The sequence below is a fragment of the Ahaetulla prasina genome, chromosome 1 (assembly GCF_028640845.1).
Source record: "Ahaetulla prasina isolate Xishuangbanna chromosome 1, ASM2864084v1, whole genome shotgun sequence".
Lineage (NCBI taxonomy): Eukaryota > Metazoa > Chordata > Lepidosauria > Squamata > Colubridae > Ahaetulla > Ahaetulla prasina.
This window is the reverse complement of record NC_080539.1, coordinates 327485171-327510738: the sequence shown is the minus strand read 5'-3', so window position 1 is coordinate 327510738 and position 25568 is coordinate 327485171. Positions and strand designations below refer to the sequence as shown.

At 39.2% G+C, this 25568-nt stretch overlaps 1 long non-coding RNA gene across 2 annotated transcripts; it reads right to left on the bottom strand.

Annotated features, from left to right (window-relative positions):
• Positions 1-607: 607 nt before the first annotated feature.
• Positions 608-25395, bottom strand: LOC131190685 (uncharacterized). Of its 2 annotated transcripts, none has more exons than XR_009153300.1 (3): positions 24902-25395; positions 8662-8771; positions 608-1313 (listed from the first exon to the last, which is right to left on the bottom strand). It is a non-coding gene; the product is annotated as an uncharacterized LOC131190685 (long non-coding RNA). The 2 variants fall into 2 exon arrangements; XR_009153301.1 differs by lacking the exon at positions 24902-25395 and adding an exon at positions 19976-20133.
• Positions 25396-25568: the final 173 nt, after the last annotated feature.

The window sequence follows — 25568 nt, the reverse complement described above, 5'->3', positions numbered from 1 at the left end:
TCAGGCACGATAAACTTAATAGGGGAGGAGTGTCTGCTTTAATGCCTCCGTCCTCAAGGCAATTGCAAGCAGTTCAGATTGCTAGCCAATACGGCTTCAGGCGCGATAAATTCAAAACGAAAATAATTTTATGGTTGGGGTTGCCACATCATGGGGAATTCTATTAGAGGGGTCGCCACATCGTGGGGTATTGTATTAAAGGGGTCGCAGCACTATAAAGGTTGAGAACCATTGACTTAAGTCAACAGAGTGCTGCGTCTGACAAAAAAGCCAGTGCAGTCCTAGGCTGCATCAACAGAGGGATAATATCATGATCATGTGAAGTGTTAGCACAATTTTTGTTTGTTTGTTTACATTTATACCCCGCCCTTCTCCGAAGACTCAGGGCGGCTTACAGTGTATAAGGCAATAGTCTCATTCTATTTGTATATTTTTTTTTACAAAGTCAACTTATTGCCCCCCCAACAATCTGGGTCCTCATTTTACCTACCTTATAAAGGATGGAAGGCTGAGTCAACCTTGGGCCGGGCTCGAACCTGCAGTAATTGCAGGCTTTGTGTTCTTAATAACAGGTCTTACCAGCCTGAGCTAAACCGGCCCCTTTTACTGCACTAGTAAGACCACACTTGGAATACTGATCCAGTTTTGGTCACCATGATATAAAAAAAGATGCTGAGATTCTAGAAAGAATGCAACAAGAAAATAGCAACAACAATGACTAAAGAACGGGAGACTAAAACATATGAATGGTCACAAGAACTGGTTAGGTCTACTTTAGCAAAGAGATGGACAAAACGTTTAGCCTTCCAAGATAATTTAATGTAACCTTACAGATTCTCCTGGCTGTGTTTCTTGTATGGGCTGTCTCACAGGACAAATTGTGTGTGTATACATACACCTGCAGAGACACATACTGTACATACAGGCATGCATGCAAAAATACATATCCCAGATATTCTTCTATAATAAGCTTTTCCATTTAAATTTTTACTGTTGGATCAGTAATCCAGAGACAGGTAACAACTTATCTAAGATCATTCAGCAAATTTTAAACCTCAGTTGGGAATTAAAGTTCTTCTGATCCAATCTTATCACAGCTGTAAAATACTTGGAGGAGGGAATAAAAACCATCAATTCCTTATTACAAAGAAAAAGAAACCCCCAAAGAATGTGAAGAGAAGCATGTTATTTAACTCTTCTTTGGCACTTTGGCACTTCCAGAGCAAAACATCTGGAGACACCATCCAACCTTCTGTCTGCAAGACATTCAGGGAAGTGACCTTCTCTAAAGCAGCCTTGCTAGCAATTTCCATCTGTAGAAGAGAAAAGAAAGAAAAAAAATCACATGTTGAGATCGAAAATAGATTTCATCATTTTTTGCACTTGGCTATAATAGAATAAAAAGGATGATAAAGACAGAAAATGAAATTAGCTAAATATTTATGTGTAGTCTGCCTATAAGCTTTGTATTGGATTCCTTAGACAAACATGCAGAAATTAAATTTATTTATTTTTATTTTATTTTTATTCAATTTTTATACCGTCCTTCTCCCGAAGGACTCAGGTAAAAAATCACAGTATAAATATTAAAAGAAATTAAAACAAACATATTATAAGGTGGCCAAATTTAAAACGATTTAAAATATTAAAATATAAATAACCCCAATAAAATTTTAGGCCAGTCCCGCTTGAATAAATAGGTGCGTTTTCAGCTCACGGCGAAAGGTCCGAAGATCAGGCACTTGACGTAAACCAGGGGGAAGCTCGTTCCAGAGCGTGGGAGCTCCCACAGAGAAGGCCCTGCCCCTGGGGGCCGCCAGCCGACATTGTTTGGCGGACGGCACCCTGAGAAGGCCCTCTCTGTGAGAGCGTACGGTCGGTGGGAGGCAAACGGTAACAGCAGGCGGTCCCGTAAGTACCCGGGTCCTAAGCCATGGAGCGCTTTAAAGGTGGTAACCAAAATCTTAAAGCGCACCCGAAAGACCACAGGAAGCCAGTGCAGACTGTGCAGGAGTGGTGTTACATGGGAGCAACGAGTTGCTCCCACTATTACCCGTGCAGCTGCATTCTGGACTAACTGCAGCCTCCGGGTGCACTTCAAGGGCAGCCCCATGTAGAGAGCATTGCAATAATCCAGGCAGGAAGTCACAAGGGCATGAGTGACCGTGCATAAGGAATCCCGGTCAAGGAAGGGGCACAACTGGTGCACCAAGCGTACTTGGTGGAAGGCCCTCTTGGAGATGGCCGCCAAATGATCGTCAAACGACAGCCGCCCATCCAAGAGGACACCTAAGTTGCGCACACTCTCCGTTGGGGCCAATAACTCGCCCCCCACAGCCAGCTGCGGCTGCAGCTGACTGAACCGGGGTGCCGGCATCCACAGCCACTCCGTCTTGGAGGGATTGAGCTTGAGTCTGTTTCTCCCCATCCAGACCCGTACGGCTTCCAGACACCGGGACAGCACTTGGACAGCTTCGTTGGGGTGGTCCGGGGTGGAAAAGTACAGCTGCGTATCGTCAGCGTACAGATGATAACTCACCCCAAAACCACTGATGATCTCACCCAGCGGCTTCATGTAGATGTTGAACAGGAGGGGCGATAGAATCGACCCCTGAGGTACCCCACAAGTGAGGCGCCTCGTGGTCGACCTCTGCCCCCTGTCAACACTGTCTGTGACCGGTCGGAAAGATAGGAGGAGAACCACCGATAAACGGTGCCTCCCACTCCCAATCCCTCCAACCGGTGCAGCAGGATACCATGGTCGATGGTATCGAAAGCCGCTGAGAGATCTAATAGGACCAGGGCAGAGGAACACCCCCTGTCCCTGTCCCTCCAGAGGTCATCCACCAACATGACCAAAGCTGTCTCCGTACTGTGACCGGACCGGAAGCCGGACTGGAACGGGTCTAGATAGACAGCTTCATCCAGGTACTGGGGAAGCTGCCATGCAACCACACTCTCTACAACCTTCGCCACAAAGCGAAGGTTGGAGACTGGACGATAATTACCCAAAATAGCTGGGTCCAGGGAAGGCTTCTTGAGGAGGGGTCTCACCACCGCCTCTTTCAAGGCGGCGGGGAAAACCCCTTCCAACAATGAATCATTTATAATCTCCTGAAGCCAGCCTCGTGTCACTTCCTGAGTAGCCAGCACCAGCCAGGAAGGACACGGGTCCAGTAAACATGTGGTTGCATGTAACCTTCCCAGCAACCTGTCCACGTCCTTGAGAGTCACAGACTCAAACTCATCCCAAACAACCTCAACAAGACGTGCCTCTGCCATCCCATCTGGATCATCGCAATTTTGGTCTAAACTATCCCGAAGCTGAACGATTTTATCATATAGATAACCGTTAAACTCCTCAGCCCGTCCCTGTAGAGGGTCATCCCACCCCTCCTGACAATCGCAGGCAGGTATTCTTGTATGTATATTTCCTTTATTGCCACAGTGAAAAGTCACTTTTTAAAATCTCAGCGAATCTATATTGTATTTTTTTCATATTTTATAGTTAAGGGAGCCTTCCTTGGCCTGTACAAGCACACACATACACACAGAAGTTTGGGGACTGTAACTTACAGAGTTTCCACACAAAATCTCAAATGGAATGCTAGGTTGGGAATGATTGGTCTACAATCTTAGAATGGTAATACAACTTGAGAAGCTAAGATTCAAATCCCTTGAAAAGCTGAAGAATGGTTCAGATGTTATTTAGACTAGAGCAGGGCTGTCAAATTCCCAGGCTGCAGGCCAGATGCATCACACATTGGCCATACCCATGCAGTTTAGTGAAGGGAAAAAAATCACATGATGCCGCCATGATGACGTGAGTTTGATACCCTTAGACTAGAGCAGGGGTCTGCAACCTTAAACACTCAAGGACCCATTTCCCACAGAAAAGAAAACACCTGGAGTCACAAAATCTGGGTGGGTGTGGCCAACTCTACATCACTCACTCTCACCCAGTCACGTGGCACCCCCCCACAGCCATGCCTACCCAGGTTTTGTAGCTCCAGGTATTTTCTTTTCAATCGGAAACAGATATCTCTTTCTCTCTCATCTCTCCCTCCCCCCATCTCTTTCTCCCTCTCTCTTTCCCTCTCTCCCATCTCTCTTTCTGTATTTCTCTCTCTCTCTCTCTCTCCATCTCTCTCTTCCCCCTATGTCTTTCTCTCTCTCTTTCTCTTTCTTTCTTTCTCTCTCTTGCTCTCTCCCTCCTTTCTTCCCTCCCTGGGCACCCCTGAAGACACTTGACAGGCCCCCTTCTCCATCACCAAGGCAGTGTCCACTGAATCCTTGCAAAATTGGGCAAAGGCAGAGAGAGGGGAGCAGACAGAGCCAAATCAAGCTGAATCTCTCTCTCTCCCCCCCCCCCGCCAATTGCACAGGAAATGGCAGTCAGCTATTTCTGGCTCTGTTGGTGCTGGACATGTGACCTGCTCTCTACCCTGAGAGAGAGAGACAGAGAGTTGCCAGGGGCGAGTGGGGCAGGGAATGGGCTCCAGGAGAAGGAGGGGACCCAGTCTCCCCCATTGTGAAGCAAAAGCAGCAGGCAGGCCATGGAGGGGATATTAGGTCTTCCTTCTGCCCCACGCCAAAAGAAAGCCAGCCAGTCTTCTCTGAAGCCCCACTACCCTCCCTGCACTCCCTGTATTCCCTGCTCCCTGCTCCCTTCTCCATACCCTCCACTCAATCTCAGTTCGGGACAGTGTGCATTGGAAATGCGTGTTGCGGTGACCCTCCAGTGCTCTACCCACAACTCTCCACTCTCCTCCAGGCCCAGGTTGCTGAGAAGGGGGGAAGCAGCCCTGATGCCTCTTCTGCCCCCCCCAGCCCCCCCATCACTGCCTGGCTTCTTTAAAGGTGCGGCGTATTTCAAAGGTGGCAGTTGGAGGTGCTGAACAGCAGGATAGCTGTGAGAGCTGGGCCAGGCCGCTCCACCATCTGACTCACCAATGGGGGTGCTTCTGCCAGGCTACACTCCCACTGGGCCTTTGTGCTTGGTGCTTGGCTGGGGAGGAGAGCACTTCCCCAAGTCACCCCCCTTCTTTCTCTTGGCCCCACCGATGAAGGAGGAGGAAGGCCAGGCTTGGGAGCTGGCCCCTACCCTGTAAGATTTGTCCCTGCCATTCTCTCCCAACCCTCTTTGCTGGCGGCAACAACAAATGTACCAGGTGGAATCCTGTTGGTGCACAAAGGCAATTACAGGGGTATTTCACTCCTGCAATAAGGTGACAGGGTGACAGCTCTTTCATCCCTCTGCTGTGACAGGGCCACAGGGAACAGGTTGCAGACACCCGGACTAGAGGAACTAACATTGTATAGAAACTTTCTCAACCTTGTGTGTCCCAGATGTGTCAGACTGCCAGTCATCTGGATGGAGATGGGTAGATGTAAAATATTAGAGAAGAATTATCTATGTATTGGCATCAGTGGAGTAATTTTATGGTAAAAACCAAAAATTTGAAACTGATACAGGGAAGACTTAATCAACTTGAAATCTTCATAGTTTTGCCTTATACTTAGAAGAACCATATTGTTCAGTAAATTCTCACCAGGATCAGAAATGGCAGGACTGCTACCATATAGTATATCTTGATTAGGTAAAATGGTCTTTCATGGTTACTGAGCAGCTGATAAAAACAGTGAAGCACCAATATATAAAAGATGGGAAAATAATGTCAGTGAAGATTCTCAGTCATCCAAGTAGAGTTGTATGACGTTAAGTCATGGCAAAGTCCAGTTGTCATGAGTTAATTTTCAGACACATAAAAATAGTGTTCTCCCTTACAGTCTAACTTTCCCCAACCTGGCTCCTTTCCATGAAATGGAGCTAAAATTCTGGAATTTTCCATTTTCCTAACTATTCTGGGAATTGCAATCAAAAGTTATTGGAAACTCTGGAGAAGACTGCTTTGATGACTTTCTAAAGCACCCCAATTATCAATTAATTGCGAAGTGTGTCATAATTTTTTTTATTGGCCATCACTTAATAAGTAAATAGGTTTATGGTTCTAACCACAAGTCATAACAATGTAGCATAGCATAAAATACTATAAAGCAAAATAACAAGAAAAGAAAGCTATAAAGAGTGCTAAATATAAGTTTGGATCAAGAGAAAACCAGGACTACAATTAAGAATTTAAACATTTCTTTTTACATTTAAATGATAACAAAGCAAAACTAACAATTTGACTACTAATAGTGAGAAACACACTTTCAAAATGATAATTCAGTTATTCAAGATCTGAGCCCTTGAGTTCACCTACCATCAGTAATTTGTCCCTGTCCTCATCATAAATGGTATAACACCCACTTAGTGGCTTATTGTTAAATGGAAATGCATGATTTACCTTTTCAAACAAGTAAAATCCATGAAAAAACCAAGAACAATAATATCTGGCTAGCAACATGAAAATACTTGGATTTAGTGAAAGCGGATTTCATAAATATCCTGGAGGAGATACAGACACTCTTTTCATATACATTTAAGATTAATAATGCATACAAATTAAATATCTGTCCTAAACTGTCTTCCAATTTGCCCCTCCAAATTGTCATCCTCTGTGAAAGAAATTTCCAATTTTTCTCCCTCATACAAAATTGTTTCAAGATATTGAAGCAATGACTTCTTTTGCCTATATAACAGATGTAGGCTATGCCTATGTTTTCTGGGAAACTTCTCAGGCAAATAAACCACTCAAAATTCAGAGTCTAAAAAAAAAAATATCAAAGATAGTTCTAAGTCCTCCCTATAATTTTCTCTTTCCTAAGGCAGCTGACCTTTCCAACATTAATGTGAGCAAATAGGACCTAATGAAACATAGTTTAGGCAGAAACATTTCCTGCAGGTTCGCAACCATTTCACTTAATAATGACTCCTAGGAAAATTTCAGTCCCATATGGCCCAGCAAGAAACCTGTTATTTCCAATGAACTCAGTCTATTCTATCTTACTATTTTTTATTTTTATCATCTGACTATAATAATAAGCAAACTCAGCATGCTTTCAAAAGGACAGGACAGTGATTTGGGTCCCCACCACTTTCTCCAGAAGGCAAAAAGAAAATTCAAAATGACTTTTCGGAAGTTAGACCAATAGAATTGAATACAAACAGGTAAAAGAAACTGAATTTACATATGCAGGACAAGGAATGCATATGCAGGAGAATGATACAAATACAATAATACATTTTAACAAGGAATTGTAGCTGATCACCAGCTGAATATGAACTAGTGGAATATATTCCTGTTAATTGTCCAAAGAAACTTTAAACTTTATCAGTGGGAATTTAGTTAGTGAGATTATTCAAAAGGATATTGATTATTTATCCAAATAATAGAAATAGAAAAAGGAATAGAAATGGAATGGAATGGAGCAGACTAGAATAGAATAGGAATTCATGTTATTTCTCAACATTTGACATCTTTCTTGGTTTTTTATTTTTTTAACAAAAGGAGAATTGTGGCATCAGCTTTCATTTTAAAATTTATTTTTTACTATATATCTTCTCATGCTTGTTCTTTTTTTCAGTTTTAGTTTTAATATTATTTCACATTATTAACAAGTTATCTGTATACACTATATGCATTATAATTAATTTGATGTGCTTTTTTAAAAATGTAATTTGCAGCTAAAAGGCTGGGATATTTAAAATCATTTCAGATTTTTGTTTATTAATAATCAACACCAATGCAAACTATATGGCAGTATGATCATTATAGCTTATAATATAATAAAATTGGAAAATTCTTCATAATTTTTAATGAAACCTTGTAATTCTTACTTCTCTACCTTAAACCATTCTTGTTTACACTTTAAAAGATTTGCAATTAATTTGCTTCCATAAATAGATCTGATACTTGGTTGTTTGCCTTTCATGCTTGCATTAATGAACAACAAATTATAAATGGTCTCATTTCTATAAATGTATTTTTAATTTTTCATCTTATTAATCTATTGACTTATACAAGGAGTCATCAGTTTATGATCACAACTGAGCCCAAAGTTTCTGTTGCTAAGTGAGACTGTTGTTAAGTGATTTTTTTCCATTTTCCATTTCTTGCTACAATTGTTAAATGAATCATGATACAGGTAGCTGTTAAGTTAGTAACACGGTTGTAAAATGAATCTGGACTCCCTATTGATTTTGCTTGTCAGAAAGTCGAAAAAGGTGATCACATGATCTTGGGACACTGCAACTGTCATAAATATGACTCAGTGGCCAAGCATCTGAATTTTGATCACATGTCCATGGGGATCCTGCAATAGTCATAAATGTGAAATTGGTCATAAGTCACTTTTTTCAGTGCTATTGAAACTTTGAGCAGTCACTAAGTGAACTGTTTTAAGTCGAGGACTACTTATATTAATTATTAAAGCAGGTTATTTTTCCAAACCTATGTATTTTCTAATGACAAACTATTTTCATCCTGACTGCTGTCAACAATGACAAATACAAGAATTGATGCAATAACTGTTTTTGAGTATCATTGTAGATAGATAAAGTTCTTGTATTTGATTGCTGTGTGTTGTGATTTGATTATACATTTGTATAAGCAAATGTAAATCTTGTCAATGTTTGGACATGCTCACATGTCTACCACATGTGAAATAAGTGTTCTCTAGTAAAACAGCTTCTTGCAAATTGGTTATAATTCTTACTTAATGTGATTTCATTTCACTCTGGCTTAAATGATGTCTGACTATAAGTTTTAAGTCAGCTGCTTTGTCTGTGGCCTCTTCTTCCAATCCTTCTGTCATCTAGAATTTATCTGTAAAGATAAGACATAAAATAATTAGGATAAAGTATTTTTAGTTTTGCTAATATGAGTTAGCTCTTATTTGTTTGATAATCCTGTCATATACTGTCTAAAAGATGAAATGATATGAAGGTTCTTAATTTTTATTTGCTTACAATAATTCTTAGATTCACTAATGTATTCAAATGCAGATATCTGAACTGTGGATTCAAAATGTAACATAACATAATATTACAACATAATAATCTATTAAGATGTACCAATATGCATGTTATTTGGGATGAGTTTGAGACTGTGGCTCTCGAGGACGTGGACAGGTTACTGGGGAGGCTACATGCGACCACATGTTTACTGGACCCGTGTCCTTCCTGGCTAGTGCTGGCTACTCAGGAAGTGACACGAGGCTGGCTCCGGGGAATTATAAATACTTCATTGATGGAAGCGGTTTTCCCCGCTGCTTTGAAAGAGGCAGTGGTAAGACCCCTCCTCAAGAAGCCTTCCCTGGACCCAGCTATTTTGGGAAATTATCGTCCTGTCTCCAACCTTCGCTTTGTGGCGAAGGTTGTAGAGAGTGTGGTTGCATGGCAGCTTCCCCGGTACCTGGATGAAGCTGTCTATCTAGACCCGTTCCAGTCCGGCTTCCAGGCCGGTCACAGTATGGAGACAGCTTTGGTCGCGTTGGTGGATGACCTCTGGAGGGCCAGGGATAGGGGTTGTTCCTCTGCCCTGGTCCTATTAGATCTCTCAGCGGCGTTTGATACCATCGACCATGGTATCTTGCTGCACCGGTTGGAGGGGTTGGGAGTGGGAGGCACCGTTTATCGGTGGTTCTCCTCCTATCTCTCCGACCGGTCGCAGACGGTGTTGACAGGGGGGCAGAGGTCGACCGCGAGGCACCTCACTTGTGGGGTGCCTCAGGGGTCGATTCTCTCGCCCCTCCTGTTCAACATCTACATGAAGCCGCTGGGTGAGGTCATCAGTGGTTTCGGGGTGAGTTATCATCTGTACGCTGATGATACTCAGCTGTACTTTTCCACCCCAAACCACCCCAACGAAGCTGTCAAAGTGCTGTCCCGGTGTCTGGAAGCTGTACGGGTCTGGATGGGGAGAAACAGACTCAAGTTCAATCCCTCCAAGACGGAGTGGCTGTGGATACTGGCACCCCGGTACAGTCAGCTGCAGCCACAGCTGGCTGTGGGGGGCGAGTTATTGGCCCCAACGGAGAGGGTGCGCAACTTGGGTGTCCTCTGGGATGGGCGACTGTCGTTTGACGATCATTTGGTGGCCGTTTCCAAGAGGGCCTTCCACCAAGTGCGCTTGGTGCGCCAGTTGCGCCCCTTTCTTGACCGGGATGCCTTATGCACGGTCACTCATGCCCTTGTCACTTCCTGCTTGGACTATTGCAATGCTCTCTACATGGGGCTGCCCTTGAAGTGCACCCGGAGGCTGCAGCTAGTCCAGAATGCAGCTGCGCGGGTAATAGTGGGGGCAACTCGTTGCTCCCATGTAACACCAATCCTGCGCAGCTTGCACTGGCTTCCTGTGGTCTTTTGGGTGCGCTTCAAGATTCTGGTTACCACCTTTAAAGTGCTCCATGGCTTAGGACCCGGGTACTTACGGGACCGCCTGCTGTTACCCTATGCCTCCCACCGACCCGTACGCTCACACAGAGAGGGCCTTCTCAGTGTGCCGTCCGCCAAGCAATGTTGGCTGGCGGCCCCCAGGGGAAGGGCCTTCTCTGTTGGAGCTCCTATGCTCTGGAATGAACTTCCCCCCGGTTTATGTCAATTGCCTGATCTTCGGACCTTTCCGCGTGAGCTGAAAACGCACCTATTTATTCAAGCGGGACTGGATTGAAATTTTATTGGGGTATTTATGTTTTAAGATTTTAAATGGTTTTAAAATTTCGGCCACATTATAATATTTCTTTTAACTTCTTTTTAATGTTTATATATTGAATTTTTACTTGGCTGTACACCACCCTGAGTCCTCCGGGAGAAGGGCGGTATAAAAATCGAAATAAATAAATAAATAAATAAATAAATGTTCTCGATACTAATTAAGGAAAATTAGTAGGTCTAAATTTACCATGTTTTATATAGTAACATGCCTTTTAAAAATGTCTTGATAGTTTTGAATATTTGTTTTGAAGTCTTTCCTCTATAATTAATGTGAGAAAGTTAGTCCCCCATATTGTGGTGGAGAGCACAATAATCTGCATAATAAATTTCATAAAGTAAGATAAGGAATTAATAATTTTAATCCAAACAATAAAAAAAACCCTAGCATTATTTAACAGAACTTTCAAAATCGGAATACTAAGAATTTATCTTAAGAGTAACAGAAATGTGAGATGTGATTAATGGTTATGTCTGGAATTATAATTCAAAATGGTTTCTACATTGAATTAAATTATGAGTGAGGTTTATTTTGGATATTGAGGAATACTGTCTTAATTACCCTTCGGGTCAGTCTTTTGGTAGAGAGATGGGCATCATAACAAATTTTATAAATAAAACAAATCCCCTATAGCTCTTGAATAAAAGCAAATACATTGATGTGCTTCTTGGCCATAAAAGATTATCTGCTACTTTTCTGTGGCTTGTAAAATAGTAAGACATATCACTAAACACCTTATTTCATATACATTAACCATTCTTTTCCACGCTCAGCCCTCCAGTTGGCTGCTAATCTATTGCCTATATTTGATCATGGTGACTGGAAAAGAACAACCAGTGAACGTTTTTTTTTGGGGGGGGGAATGTGCATGTGGATCACTGGCAACTAATATGCAGATAGGCATATTAGTTTACTTAAGAATAGAAGGTAAGCAAAAACTAACCAAAAAAGAAAAGAAAAAACAATTGCTACCAACCTGCCTTCCATTGAGGACCTGTATACTGCACAAGTCAAAAAGAGGGCTGTGAAAATATTTACAGACCCCTCACATCCTGGACATAAGCTGTTTCAACTCCTACCCTCAAAACAACACTATAGAGCACTGCACACCAGAACAACTAGACACAAGAACAGTTTTTTCCCCGAATGCCATCACTCTGCTAAACAAATAATTCCCTCAACACTGTCAAACTATTTACTAAGTCTGCATTACTATTAATCTTCTCATTGTTCCTATCACCCATCTCCTCCTACTTATGACTGTATGACTGTAAACTTGTTGCTGGTATCCTTAAGATTTATATTGACTCTTTCCCTATGACTATCATTAAGTTTTGTACCTTATGATTCTTGACGAATGTATTATTTCTTTTATGTACAGTGAGAGCATATGCACCAAGATAAATTCCTTGTGTGTCCAATCACACTTGGTCAATAAAGAATTCTATTCTATTCTATTCTATTCTATTCTATTCTATTCTATTCTATTCTATTCTATTCCTGCAAAAAAAATCATGTTGACATGAATCTGAAGGATTGCACTAGCTTTCCCTTTTGTTTGGATAGCAGACTGGTCAGCCATGCCATGCGCAATGAGGAAATAAAGATACTTCCATTTTCTGATTCATTAGGGCTTCAAGAATACCAAAATTGGAAGGGATCTTGGAGGTCTTCTAGTCCAGAGGTCTCCAACCTTGGCAACTTTAAGGCTTGTGGACTTCAACTCCCAGAGTTCTTAAATTTGCCAAGGTTGGAGACCCCATCTAGTGCAATCCTGCAGTTTGGAAGAAGAGTAGGAAGACATAATGTGAAAGAATTTTTCTTTCTGTATAAGAAAGATACATTTTTAAAAGAAAAAATCATATCACACTTTAAGAGAAATTAGGAATAATGAATTTTGGCAATATTTTCTTGAGGTGACATTAAACATCTTACTGTAGATAGATAGATAGATAGATAGATAGATAGATAGATAGATAGATAGATAGATAGATAGATAGATAGATCGATCAATAGATACAAGGGCAGAATAGGATATGAACCTGCCTATAAACAGAAATGCTGCAGAATTTTATGAACATATTTTTCCAATCTGCTAAGCACATCTTTTTTTACACCATTCTTTTTGTTTGGAGTTCTTGAAAATCAGCATGGGACTTACAGACATTTTTTTTTTGCAATATTTATATCTCACACTTATTTTGAGACATCCAATTTCCCTTGTCTTCACAGCTTTGTTGAGGAACTCTGCTTTTAAGCTGCAGTTATGGTGAACAAATTCTAGAAATGAAGCCATTTCACTCTATTTGCAACAAAACAAACAAAACAATTCTGTGAACCAGATGTTTTGTAGCATCTACATGTTTACCCATAGGAGAAATATTTAAATCATGTAAGAATATAAAGAGGACTGTAGGAGAAAAGAATCTTTTGAAATTTTATCAAAGAGTCAGAAATCCCAAAAGGAATGTACAATGTATTTTGTAAAGCTCTGTCTACAGTGTGGTCTCAAATGCCAATTGCCTTTCTACATCTATAACATATCTGGCATATTTATAAGGAAATTAATTTATGATTGCTGTTTTGGTCTTCTCACAAAGACCTTTATCGGGCAAGATATTTTAACAAATAGGGATTAACACTTAAGGTTTATAATTGTTTCCCCCACAGAAATAGCATTAAAAAAAACCCTGTTTAAATCAATTTTGTCAAAATAGGCAATTTTAAGATAAGTTGACAATGTATTTGGCAATTTATGACAGATAATACTACTAAAAACCTTCCTTCCTTCCTTCCTTCCTTCCTTCCTTCCTTCCTTCCTTCCTTCCTTCCTTCCTTCCTTCCTTCCTTCCTTCCTTCCTTCTTTCCTTCCTTCTTTCCCTCCCTCCCTCCCTCCCTGCCTCCCTTTGTCCGTCCCTTCCTTCTCTTGGAATTTTATCGTAAAAATCTTTTAATCAGTGTTAAATATGTCTACCATATCTGATGAGGTCAGAACTAAATATTTCTGGGCTGGAATATTTTAACTATGAAACATGTTCATTTCTCTAAAACAGGATATGATAGAATTATTCAGTGACATTGAAGATCCCAATTTATGCTTAGATATTAGGTTGCCATATCTGATCTGCAAAGTGAAGATGACCATTACACAGATATATCCCATTGCTGCTAGCTATTGATCATCCTAATTTTGCAGCCGACTTTCAAATACCTTGTTCACAAAAGCTATTTTAAAATTAATTATATCTGATCAGAGAAATATGAGTTGGGGATGGAATGGACACATTTGTGCTACCTGGGTTTTTTTTCGAGATCGAGATCATAATTAAGAGTAATAATAGCCCAGATCTTTTCTATGAACTATATTTGCAGCAATGACTATTAATTGGTTTCAGATTTTCTATTATCTTTAAAAATACTTTGCTTTCTCAAATGAAGTAACAACTTTCAACTCTGTGCAGATCTGGATTCCTCCTTATTTGGAAGATACATGATTGCTTTGGCTTGTATAACTGTGTGTAGCTAGCTCTGCCTGTGAATATGATTGCATCCCTACACAGAAGCCTTAGGGAATCGCACAAGCAGAATGAATGACAATTCTCCTTGGTAAGTATTTTTTCTTTGACAGTGCTGTTATACCTATTATAGTACTCTGGAAAATAGAAATCTTATTTCCAGATTCCTTTGCTGATATTCATAGACAGGTCTCTATTCTGCCCCTGGAGTGTACCAGAACCTGCATATACTTCTTAGTTATTGGGATTTGGGCAAATTGGATTAAAGATTTTAGCATGCATATAATAGAATGAGCATGCTGGGTAAAGCTGAAGTTTGGTTGGACATAATAGAATACTGGACCGATTAACATTGTCCTTGTCATTAGCAGGGAAGGTTGTATGTGCATAGGGACAATAAAAGTAGGTACTGCCTATCTTATTAAAACACATTGTCCATTTATTTAAATTTATTGACCAGCCAACTCCAGTGGAGTCTGGAGTTATGTGAAAGCCTTGCTTGGCTAAAGCCATAACAGGTAACAAAGATTAATATCTGTGGTTTAATTTATTGATAATTGCAATGTAAAATGAGCAAATGGTAAAGAATAGCAATAGCAATAGCACTTAGACCTATATACCGCTTCTTAGTGCTTTACAGCCCTCTCTAAGTGGTTTACAGAGTCCGAATATTGCCCTCCAACAATCTGGGTCCTCATTTTACTGATCTCGGAAGGAAGGCACCTTGAGTCGATGAGACAGGAACTGTGGTCTCACAGGAAACAAGAAATACAACCAGATGAGCAAATTCCACTTCCTTGTAACTACATTATATGAAGATTCAAAGGCTGCATATATGAAGGTGCAAACTTCCCATCTGATCAATCAGGGCAGGTACATCCTAAATTTCTTTCTCTGACAATTTAGTCACTGGGTGCTCTCCTTGCTCTTGTTGGATCATTCCCTAGGCAACATTTTGTCCCTCATCTCCCAAGGTCATCCACACATTCTCCCTCCCTTTCCTCCCTCTCCCCTGCTCCCTCTCCCCTCCTAGTAATAAGCAGTCAAGGTAAAAAAAACAACAAGCCGCCAACAAATCAACATAATCATTTCATGGGCTCCTTCATACTTAATTAATGTATGTAATAAGAGACGCAATCAGGAATGAATTGCAAAGTTATTGAATAAATGTGGATTGAATGCACATTTTGTCTTGGAGCATGTTTAAGCTCTGTTTTTGTCAAATAGAAAAAATGAATTAGGGTTAAATTATAAAATAAGTATACAAAGAAAGAATGTATAATTCAAAAAGAAGGGGCAAACTGTGAAATTCATACCTAGATGAAGTTGATGAGATTCAAACAATGAGAGGTGAGAAATTTAATGAACAAAATTCAGTCTATATTCATGGATATGGTAGAAGCACTGATACTTTGCAAGGATAAAAAGGAGTGATATGCTGAAAAGTGTTGCTGTAAATTGAGTGTGTGTGTGTGTGTGTGAGTGTGTGTGTGTGTGTGTTCTGAGGCTTTTGATGGGTGTTTGTATGTAGGTCTTTGGTTATTCGGGTTTTCTCCCGCGCAAAATTGGAAGTGTCTTGGCAACGTTTCGAGAAGTCCCATTTGTCATCTTCAGGCTAGGTGTTTACAGCTTTGTGCTTCTAGGAGAAAATATAATATAAATATATAAAAATATAAATATAATATATTTTTTCCTAGAAGCACGAAGCTGTAAACATCTAGGCTGAAGATGACAAATGGGACTTCGTCAAAACGTCGCCAAGACACTTCCAATTTTACGCGGGAGAAAACCCGAATAACAAAAGATGTACACACACACACACACGCGCGCGCGCACACACAAAGACACACACACACACACACACACACACACATATATACACATACATACATACATATATATATTCTTTTTTTCTCACACCTTTAATGTTTTTATTTACTTTTCTGCACTAAGCATAATATTCCTTACCCCAAAAGGGAATAGTATGATGGACATGAACCTTTCTAATCACTTTTCAAGACCACACCAAACATTCAAACTTCTTGTCTTGTGAATTTGATAAGGCAATTGAGCAAATTATTGAGAAATCCTCAAAACATTACTAATAAATGTCACTATGATAAAACAATATATGTACTTCTATTTTAAGAACATAATGCTGCTCCATGCAGAAATCCATTGCCAGGTATAAAACATCTGGTGTACAAAAAGACTCAATCAAATTCACACATTATGAATAGAAATTAATCTGATGACCTGTTAATATTTTATCTTATATATTTTTATATTTTTGTGATACAACATATGTTAGTTTCTCCTTATTCTGTCTCTGGCAAACATTATTTTCACACATTATTAAAATTGTGTTAGGGATGAGTTAGGACAGAGTAGCTTGCTTTTCTCTTTCTATTGCACTCCATGTGCATCTATTGTTACTTTCTACATATTAGAGGTGAAATATCTGCAGCAGAGAAAATTCTCATGGGTTTTAGAATTCTTTATGTTCAAAGTTCTAAATAATTTAGAGAAACCACATGAGTTTTGCTGATTTTGTACTACAGAGCTGACAACAAAATGTACAAAGGGCACAGATTTAGCTAATAGAGTTGGCTCTTCTCTTTGTGGAAAAGGACAAGAAGTAGCTAGAACTATTAGAAATTTTCCATAGATATCACTATCTACCTTTTAGTAACATGATAGTTATAATAAACTCTTAGGTCAATATTACTGATTATTCTAAAATAATAAATGATGCATAGTTGAACAGTTGAACTTACAACTTCTTCATTGCAAAAATATATGGACTACTAATCTTGATCAAGGCAAAACAATAGAAGCAATTTACATAGACTTCTGTAAAGCTTTTGATTCAGTGGTACACTGAAACTTCTTTAGTTTAAGGAGAAACTTCTCCTCAAACTAAAATCCTACGGCATCTCCGGATGCCTCCACAATTGGATAACAGTGTTTCTGTCAAATAGACAACAAGTGGTCAAAATAGGCAGTGCCCTATCAAATCCTGTTCCTGTCAATAGTGCCGTTCCCCAAGGCAGTGTTCTTGAACCAACACTCTTCATTAATGATCTCTGCGACCATATTAAAAATAATTGTGTTCACTTTGCTGACGATGTCAAACTATTTAATGCTACCAACAATACAGCTACACTTCAAAAAGACCTTGACTTTGTGTCAGAATGGTCTAAAACCTGGCAACTCCAAATCTCAACCAGCAAAGGATCAGTCTTACATATTGGAAAAAAGAATCTAAACACTAAATACAAACTCGACGGACATTATCTTACAGATGACCCCCACCCTGTCAAAGACCTTGGAGTCTTCATAGCTAAGGACCTAAGTGCCAAAGCCCACTGCAACTACATCACAAAAAAGGCATTAAGAGTTGTAAACCTAATCTTACGTAGCTACTTCTCCAGAAACACTATACTACTAACCAGAGCTTACAAAACATTTGCTAGACCAATTCTTGAATACAGCTCACCTGTCTGGAACCCATGCCACATTTCAGACATCAATACAATTGAACGAGTCCAGAAATATTTTACAAGAAGAGTTCTCCAGTCTTCTGAATACAACAAAATACCTTATGCCAGCAGACTTGAAATCCTGGGTTTAGAAAACTTAGAACTCCGCCGCCTTTGACATGACCTGTGTTTAACTCACAGAATCATCTATTGCAATGTCCTTCCTGTTGAAGACTACTTCAGCTTTAATTGCAATAATACAAGAGCAAACAATAGTTTTAAACTTAATGTTAACCGCTCCAATCTTGATTGCAGAAAATATGACTTCAGTAACAGAGTTGTTAATGCTTGGAATACACTACCTGATTCTGTGGTCTCTTCTCAAAGTCCCCAAAGCTTTAACCAAAAACTGTCTACTATTGACCTCACCCCTTTCCTAAGAGGTCTATAAGGGGCGTGCATAAGAGCACAAACGTGCCTACCATTCCTGTCCTGCTGTTGCTTCATGCTTATGCTTATGTATGCTGTTATGATAAATAAAATAAAATAAAAATAAAAAATAAAAAATTAAGACACCAAGCTAGAAACAAAGAGTATGAATTATAGTCCCGCCTTAAACATGAAAACTGGTTGGATGACTTTGGGCCAGTAACTCTCAGCCCAACCACACAGGGTTGTTATTGGAAAGGAAATACAGGTAGAAGGAGGAAGAGGGAGTATTAGATATGTTCACCACCTTGAGGTATTTATAAAAAATAATAACACTGACGGAAAAAATCTAAAATCTCCAGAGTTTACAGATCCATTTTCAAAAACAGAGTACTTGGTTAATGTTTCTGACTTCTCACCGATTTTCTGCCATTTTCTCCCTCAAAGAGAATTTCAGGAGCCTATTTTACATTATTCCATCAGCTGGCCAGCTTTGAGGAGATCAAAGCTATTCTGATGTTTTTTCAGCTCGCCCTCATCATATTCTATACCAAAGACAAGTTTTTCTTTTTAAAAAAGTGCACACCGACATTATTTTACCATGTTTTCTGTTACCATAAAAGTGTTATATTTTCCATACAAGCAGTTTTCCAGTTCATGCTTTCTGGAATCTGCTTCCATCTAGATCTATTGCTAATAAAGCATTTGCTATCCCCCTTTTAATAGCTATATCAGTGGTTCCCAACATGGGGCCCACGACCCACAGGGGCACAATTTAATTTTTAATGGGGACAATTGGAACCTTGTTTAAACCAAGTTAATAGCCTTTTAGGCTTCCTCTGCATGAGTAGGAGTCACTTTTTGAATAGTAAAAATTATGTCACTGGGAGGGGTGGGTGTGGCATCAGGATTTTAGAAATACTTAAATGGGGCATGGCCACTAATCTATATATTCCATGGCCACAGATATGTGACCTTTGGACAGACATGCAGAAAACCTCAAAAAGATGGATATTTAGATAGTTAGTTAGATAGATAGAGAGATAGAGAGAGAGAGAGAGAGAGAGAGAGAGAGAGAGAGAGAGAGAGAGACAGACAGACAGACAGACAGACAGAAAGACAGACAGAATGTAGTTATTACTATATATATGATAATAATGTAGACAAATAATTTCAAAGACTATGTAAAAGGGATTTAAGATTTTATGGTTCAAGGTATTTTTTTTAAAAAAAACAAGCCATATTACCCCCATCTCTCTCTCTCACACACACACAACCTTAAACTCACACAAACACACACACATACCCCACTCACATTCCTCTCAAAAAAGAAAGCAGAAATGAGAGTCCTATCCAAGTATTTCCACAGATAGAAGTTATCAGTAAAAAATTACAAAGCTAGGGGAAATGTAGTGACTCCCACATTTTTAAAAAAATATATAGTATAGATCTGGAATTTTGGAATTGCTCAGTTTGGAGAAACTTACTTCAAAGTACTTGCATGTTACTTTGAAAAAATTCTGTCTTTTTCAAGCAGGTTAAATTTAGTTTAGAGTTTATCTAAATGGAATGCACATAGTTGCTTCTTTGATATTAAAATCCTAAACAGGAGAACAACCTCTTGGATCTCAGCAAGATTTATGTTCAAATCCTTCCACATAGAATTGCCGTGGGTCAGACTATCTATTACATGTTTATATTTTTCACAATACTGGCACTTATAGACTGAAGAAAAACAATAGTTTTGGAACTCTAATCTGGAACATACCATACGGCTATATACATTAAGAATTTCACATCAATAGAATTTTTCATCCTTTCCACCTAATATTTGACCACAATATGTTATCTATGAATAAGATAATCCCTTTCCTGTTGATAATTTACTTACAGTTTAAAAGTAGTCAATATCACCATACTTTCTGCAAAAACCTGCACATCATAACTTTATGGAATGGCCTTCAATTGCGTTGGAATGTTTGTGGCAGTATCATGTTTCTGCCCATCTTTCCTAGTAAATTATCCACCCAGTCTTTCCTTTACGTGCTTTCCTTTCTCAAGGGTTTCAGTTCTTCTTTGTAACCTCTACACACTTTTCCCAGATGTGTGACAAAACACTACAGTTTTAGGACTGATTTCTGAAAACAAAAACATTCCAGAGCTTGTGATGTCTTAGATCCTCGGGGGGTTTTGTGTACTGATGCCAGATGAGTTCAGAAAAATCTGTGGGGTCTCTCTTTAAACCATCCACAAAGACTAGTAACGTGAATGCAGCTTGTATACATAGCATGGCTGGGAAATGTGCTTTTTTAACAAGGGAGGAAAGTAATAGCAGTTGCAATAACATTGCTCTTGGTTTGTTGGTTTCTTTCAAGAGTTGTAGGAACAAGCTATAAAATTCACATGCTGTTTATCACGTTAAGTGGAAGCAATTGATCCAAAGCTGGATCTGTTACCAGTTTATGATATGAACACAAAACAGGAAACTGCAGTCATATTTACTGGGAAAGTGAACCAGTTTACAGTGCGGAATTAATATTGGCAACAACTTTTTATTTTTCTTGACAATTCTTTTTCTTAATAGCAGGCACAACCAATTGAATCCTTTCCAAGTAGGAAATTCTTCACATATGAGTTTGGCTGATGCACTGATGGAACTTATGGTGGGAACTTATTTTGTGTATTTTATTTTTACTTTAGCGTTTAAGAAACTGTAAAGATTCCACTGTTGGTGTCAGATTTATAACCAAGTTTACTATTTTCTAGAAGACCATGACTCTGAGTTCTACAAAACTGAGTCCTTCCTTTTATGATTGCTGCATACAAGATCTGCTTGTTAATATCCAGCTATTGCAACCCCTTTGCTCTAAATCAGGGGTTGGTAACTTCTATTTCCATGGATCTCTTTGAAAGTCTGCTGAAACCTAAAGATTCCTTCTCAATATACATAGAGGCAGGTGTAAGATGAAGGCAGGAATAGCATAGACTGAACAGCATGACCAAGTAGCTGGCATTTTGTTCAGAAACATCTGCACAATATATGCCTTAGATCAGTGGTAGTCAACCTGGTCCCTACTGCCCACTAGTGGGCGTTCCAGCTTTCATGGTGGGCGGTAGGGGTTTTGCCCGATACTGAAGCACTTTCCTTTTTTTTAATTTAATTGACTTTTAAAAAAAAATTCATATCATTATTAAAAAAAAAATTCATTAGGTTTTCATAAAATTCCCTGTGACAATTTAAATTTCTGAAAATATACTATTTGTATCACCTGCACACAAGTTTAGTTCACGTTACGTAAGTGAAATTAAATGACGCTATAGTGCAACCGCAAACAGAAGAGCCTCGTCCCAGAATAGCTTGCGCATCTCCTCCCACACCACCCAGCTGTAATAGACAAGTAGAGCTGGTAGCTGGTGCCCCCTCCAAACCCAATCCATGCTGCGCGAGAGGCATGCGCAGATGACGATACACGGTGCATTACTGTGGAACCAGTGGGCGGTTAGAAAATTTTACTACTAACAGAGATACAAAAGTGGGCGGTAGGTATAAAAAGGTTGACTACCCCTGCCTTAGATCCTCCCATGTCCAGATGGGAGATTCCACAAAAGGTAGTGGAAAATAAGAGGGCTAAGATCCTATGCGACTTATAGATCCAGACAGACAAGCAAGGTACTAGCCAATCAGCCAGATATTGTGGTAGTAAACTATAGCCATAAAACAGCAGTGGTGATAGATGAAGCAATGCCAAGTGATAGCAACATCAGAAAAGATGTATGAGAAGCCGGAAAGTAACAGTCCATGAAGGAGGAACTTGAGGGGTTATGGAAAGTAAAAGCAAAGTAGTCCCAAATATGCTTTTTCAAAAAGCAACTGGATTTTCTTGGTTTTCTTTGAAAACGTTTGCTTCAGTGACACTTCACTATTGAAGACAGGCACAGGAGCTTCTTGGATGAGAGCTGAAACATCTTCAAACATCTTTAGCTATGCACTTTGGGATGAACATCCTTCGAATGGTACAGGAGTATGAATGGATTTCCAAAAAATTGCAAACTACAGGGACCATTTGTGCTTCAGTTTGAGATGGAGACAATACAGACTCATTCCCAATAGTCTGTGCCTGTCTTTAGGAAGGGACACAGGGCAGAAAACATCCTGCAGAAAGCACAGCTCCACAACACAATCTTTTCAGCAGTTCCAAGAATACTCTATACCCATTTGCACTACTCAGGTGACCCTGAGGACAAAGACAAATCCCCAACTGCCCTCAATGACTCTCTAAAAGAATGCAAATGACCAGCTATCTGCAAGGAATATAAATCCTTCCATTCCCTATCATCCAGTCAGAGCTGAAGAAGCTTCTTACATGAGAAGTGAAATATTTTCAAAGAAAAATAAAAACGTCCAGTTGCCTCTTGAAAAAGCACCTTTGGGACAATCATGACCTGGATGACTGAGCGTCTCCATAGACATTTAAAACCAAAGTAGTTCAGAGGTAGTAGGAGCATTCAGGACTGTGACTCCTAAGCTTGAAGGGTGGTTCCAACATATCTCAGAAACAATGTCAAAGCTCTCTGCCCAGAAAAGGAACAGTGAGGAACAACTAAGATATTGTGCAAAACTCTAAAACGCCCAGGCCTGTGGTAGAGGACCTTAGATTGAGTAACACTCATAGGAATAATGAAGGATTTTTTTAAAAAATACATAGAGCTTTTATTACAAAGAAAACCAATTATCCTCAAAAATATTATCAAATCATTAAAAAAACGATTTTGAGGACATGCTAATTTTAGATAGTGAGATTTATTGAAGTTAACAAATATTTTTGGCATCTAGGGGTCATAAATTACTTTCTACCTATCTACTGTACTGAATGAAAACCTAAATTTCAGATATTTTTTTCTCCATTCAAGTTCATGGATTACCTGAAATCTATCTATGGACTTCCCAGGGGGTCTCTAGACCCAGGTTAAGACCCCACTGTAAGTCAAGCTGTGAAATCTTTTGGTGATGAATGACACTGTTGATGGACTGATGATGACTACAAAGCTTGCTCCAAATCTTTCCCCTTTTAAAAAAATTATTTAACAAAAAAGGTTCCCCCCACTTTGTTGACCATCTTAAGGTTTAGATTACATTTTCTGCACTTTTAACTAGTAGAAAACCTATTGCTGATTTTCATCCATGAGAGAGGGAAACTATAAAGTAGTTTAAATAAATAAAACTTGCTTCTTACCACTAATGTTTGATTGTTTCTTGCTGTGATTTCACATACTTTCAAATTGTTAGCTGAATTGGCACCATTTGTGTATATCACATGCAAGTTACATGAAATATTTAGTGGCAGAAACCAAACATGACATAGCAGAAGCACAAATAGCTAAGAAACTGAAATTCTTAAATATGCTGAAAATATATTTGAGACCATCTGTTACATTCAGAATTCTAGTGACTTAAATTCTATTGAATAATATTGGATATTATTTATTAATAATCAATTCAATAATTTATACAAAATTCATTAGATAAGCTCCCTGGCCATAATCTTGATTATTAAAGTTATATATAAAAGGCATCACTTGTATTACAATTTGTAGATGCCAGGCTATTTGCCAGGACTCCCAATAATATTTGTGCCATCTATTAAATTAATGCCTAAACAATTAGAATTAAGTAAATGCAGATAACTATCTTCTTCATAAAATGGCAAAACTTTCAAGAGTTGGCCATCATACAGTCTGTAGTAATGTCAAAATCTCTCACAAAATTCTTTTGGAGCTCACAAGATTTGGAATAGAGGCCTGTGCTTTGGCCTTTGTTCAAAAGTGGTACCCTAAGCTACAAAAGATTGCCACTATTTATTTATAGAGTTTCCTGCTTTTCTTGCCACACTTAATAGCATTCAGTTCCTAAATGGAGATTACACAAATGTATCATCAGTATAATGTAAGTGCAAGAAGCCCCTATTCCAGTGGTGGGATCCTTCCAGTTTAACAACTAGTTCGGTGATTGCACGCTTTGCTCCGCGCTTTGCTGTGCGTGCGTGCGCACTTTGAAGAAATCTTCATTTCTGTGTTTCTTCTCAGCTGAGGCACAGCAATCAAATCAGCTGAGAAGATAAAGGTAGGAAAATAGTGCGGGCGGGCAGGTGGGCCTATCTGATCATCGGGAACAACCAGTTTGCTCCCAGCTGATTGTTAGGAATACCGGTTTGTCTGAACCGGTGCTAACTGTAGAATCCCACCCGTCCTGTTCACCTTAACTGAGTAAAGAGATTTCTTTCTTTCTTTCTTTCTTTCTTTCTTTCTTTCTTTCTTTCTTTCTTTCTTTCTTTCTTTCTTTCCTTCCTTCCTTCCTTCCTTCCTTCCTTCCTTCCTTCCTTCCTTCTTTCTCTTTTTTCTTTCTCTCTCTCTCTCTCTCTCCTTCCTTCCTTCCTTTCTTCTCTTTCTCTCTCTCTCTCTCTCTCTCTCTCTCTCTCTCTCACACACACACACACACACACACACACACACACACACACACCCCTATCCTTCAATCTTATGTGCATCAGTAGGGGAACTCAACCTCAGTTTGCCATCAGAGAAAGAAACCTTTCTGAGCCATGTTTGGCTCAGGTTTGAAGGTTGATTTGGAAACCTTATACTAATTCTTGTGCAATACCTTTTGCAATGACATTTGCTTTTCATAAGGAAATAGATGCTACAGCACTTACTGCAGGAAATTCTTTTTAATTTGGTTAATGCAGAAACAATGCATTAGGATTACAGATTATAATGAGTCTAAGGTTGACTTCATAAACAACTCCGTGCATTGACTTACCTTGTATCTTTGTTTTTCTCCTCCCCATTGCAACATTCCCCTTCACACATACACACAGAAGAGTGCAAGACTTTTCTCATGAAGTACTTCTGAACCCGCTCACTTGTATTGATGTCAGATATATGGTGGGGATTCCAAACAGTAGAACAATACTTTAAGATTGGTCTAGCATAAGTTTTATAAGCTCTAATTAGCAAGACAATGTTTCCAGAAAAAAAAACCTGCGCAAAATTAAATTTACATCTCTTAATGCTTTTTTTTAGCAACCCTGTTATAATACTGTTACTATTCAGCAGGTAATACTTCCTGCCATTATAGCAGTAATAGGTAGAAAATACTTAGGGATCTACTGATAGATCTCTGAATGTATAGCAGTGGATCTGTAAGGCACTCCCCGATATTTCACAAAAGGAAGAATAATCAGACTTCTCTTGAATCTGCCCTCTAAATTAGCCTGCTGAAAAGATGAAAGCTTAGAGTTCAGAGGTGCAGTATGTGAGGAGACTACATCTTCGGTTCTGAGATTGAAAACAAATTCTTGATCTGATTCATAGTTTTATAGCCCCCCTGAGTCAACATTTTGCAGCTGATTTTCATCCATGAGAGAGAAACTATAAAGTAGTTTAAATAAATAAATAAATAAATAAATAAATAAATAAATAAATAA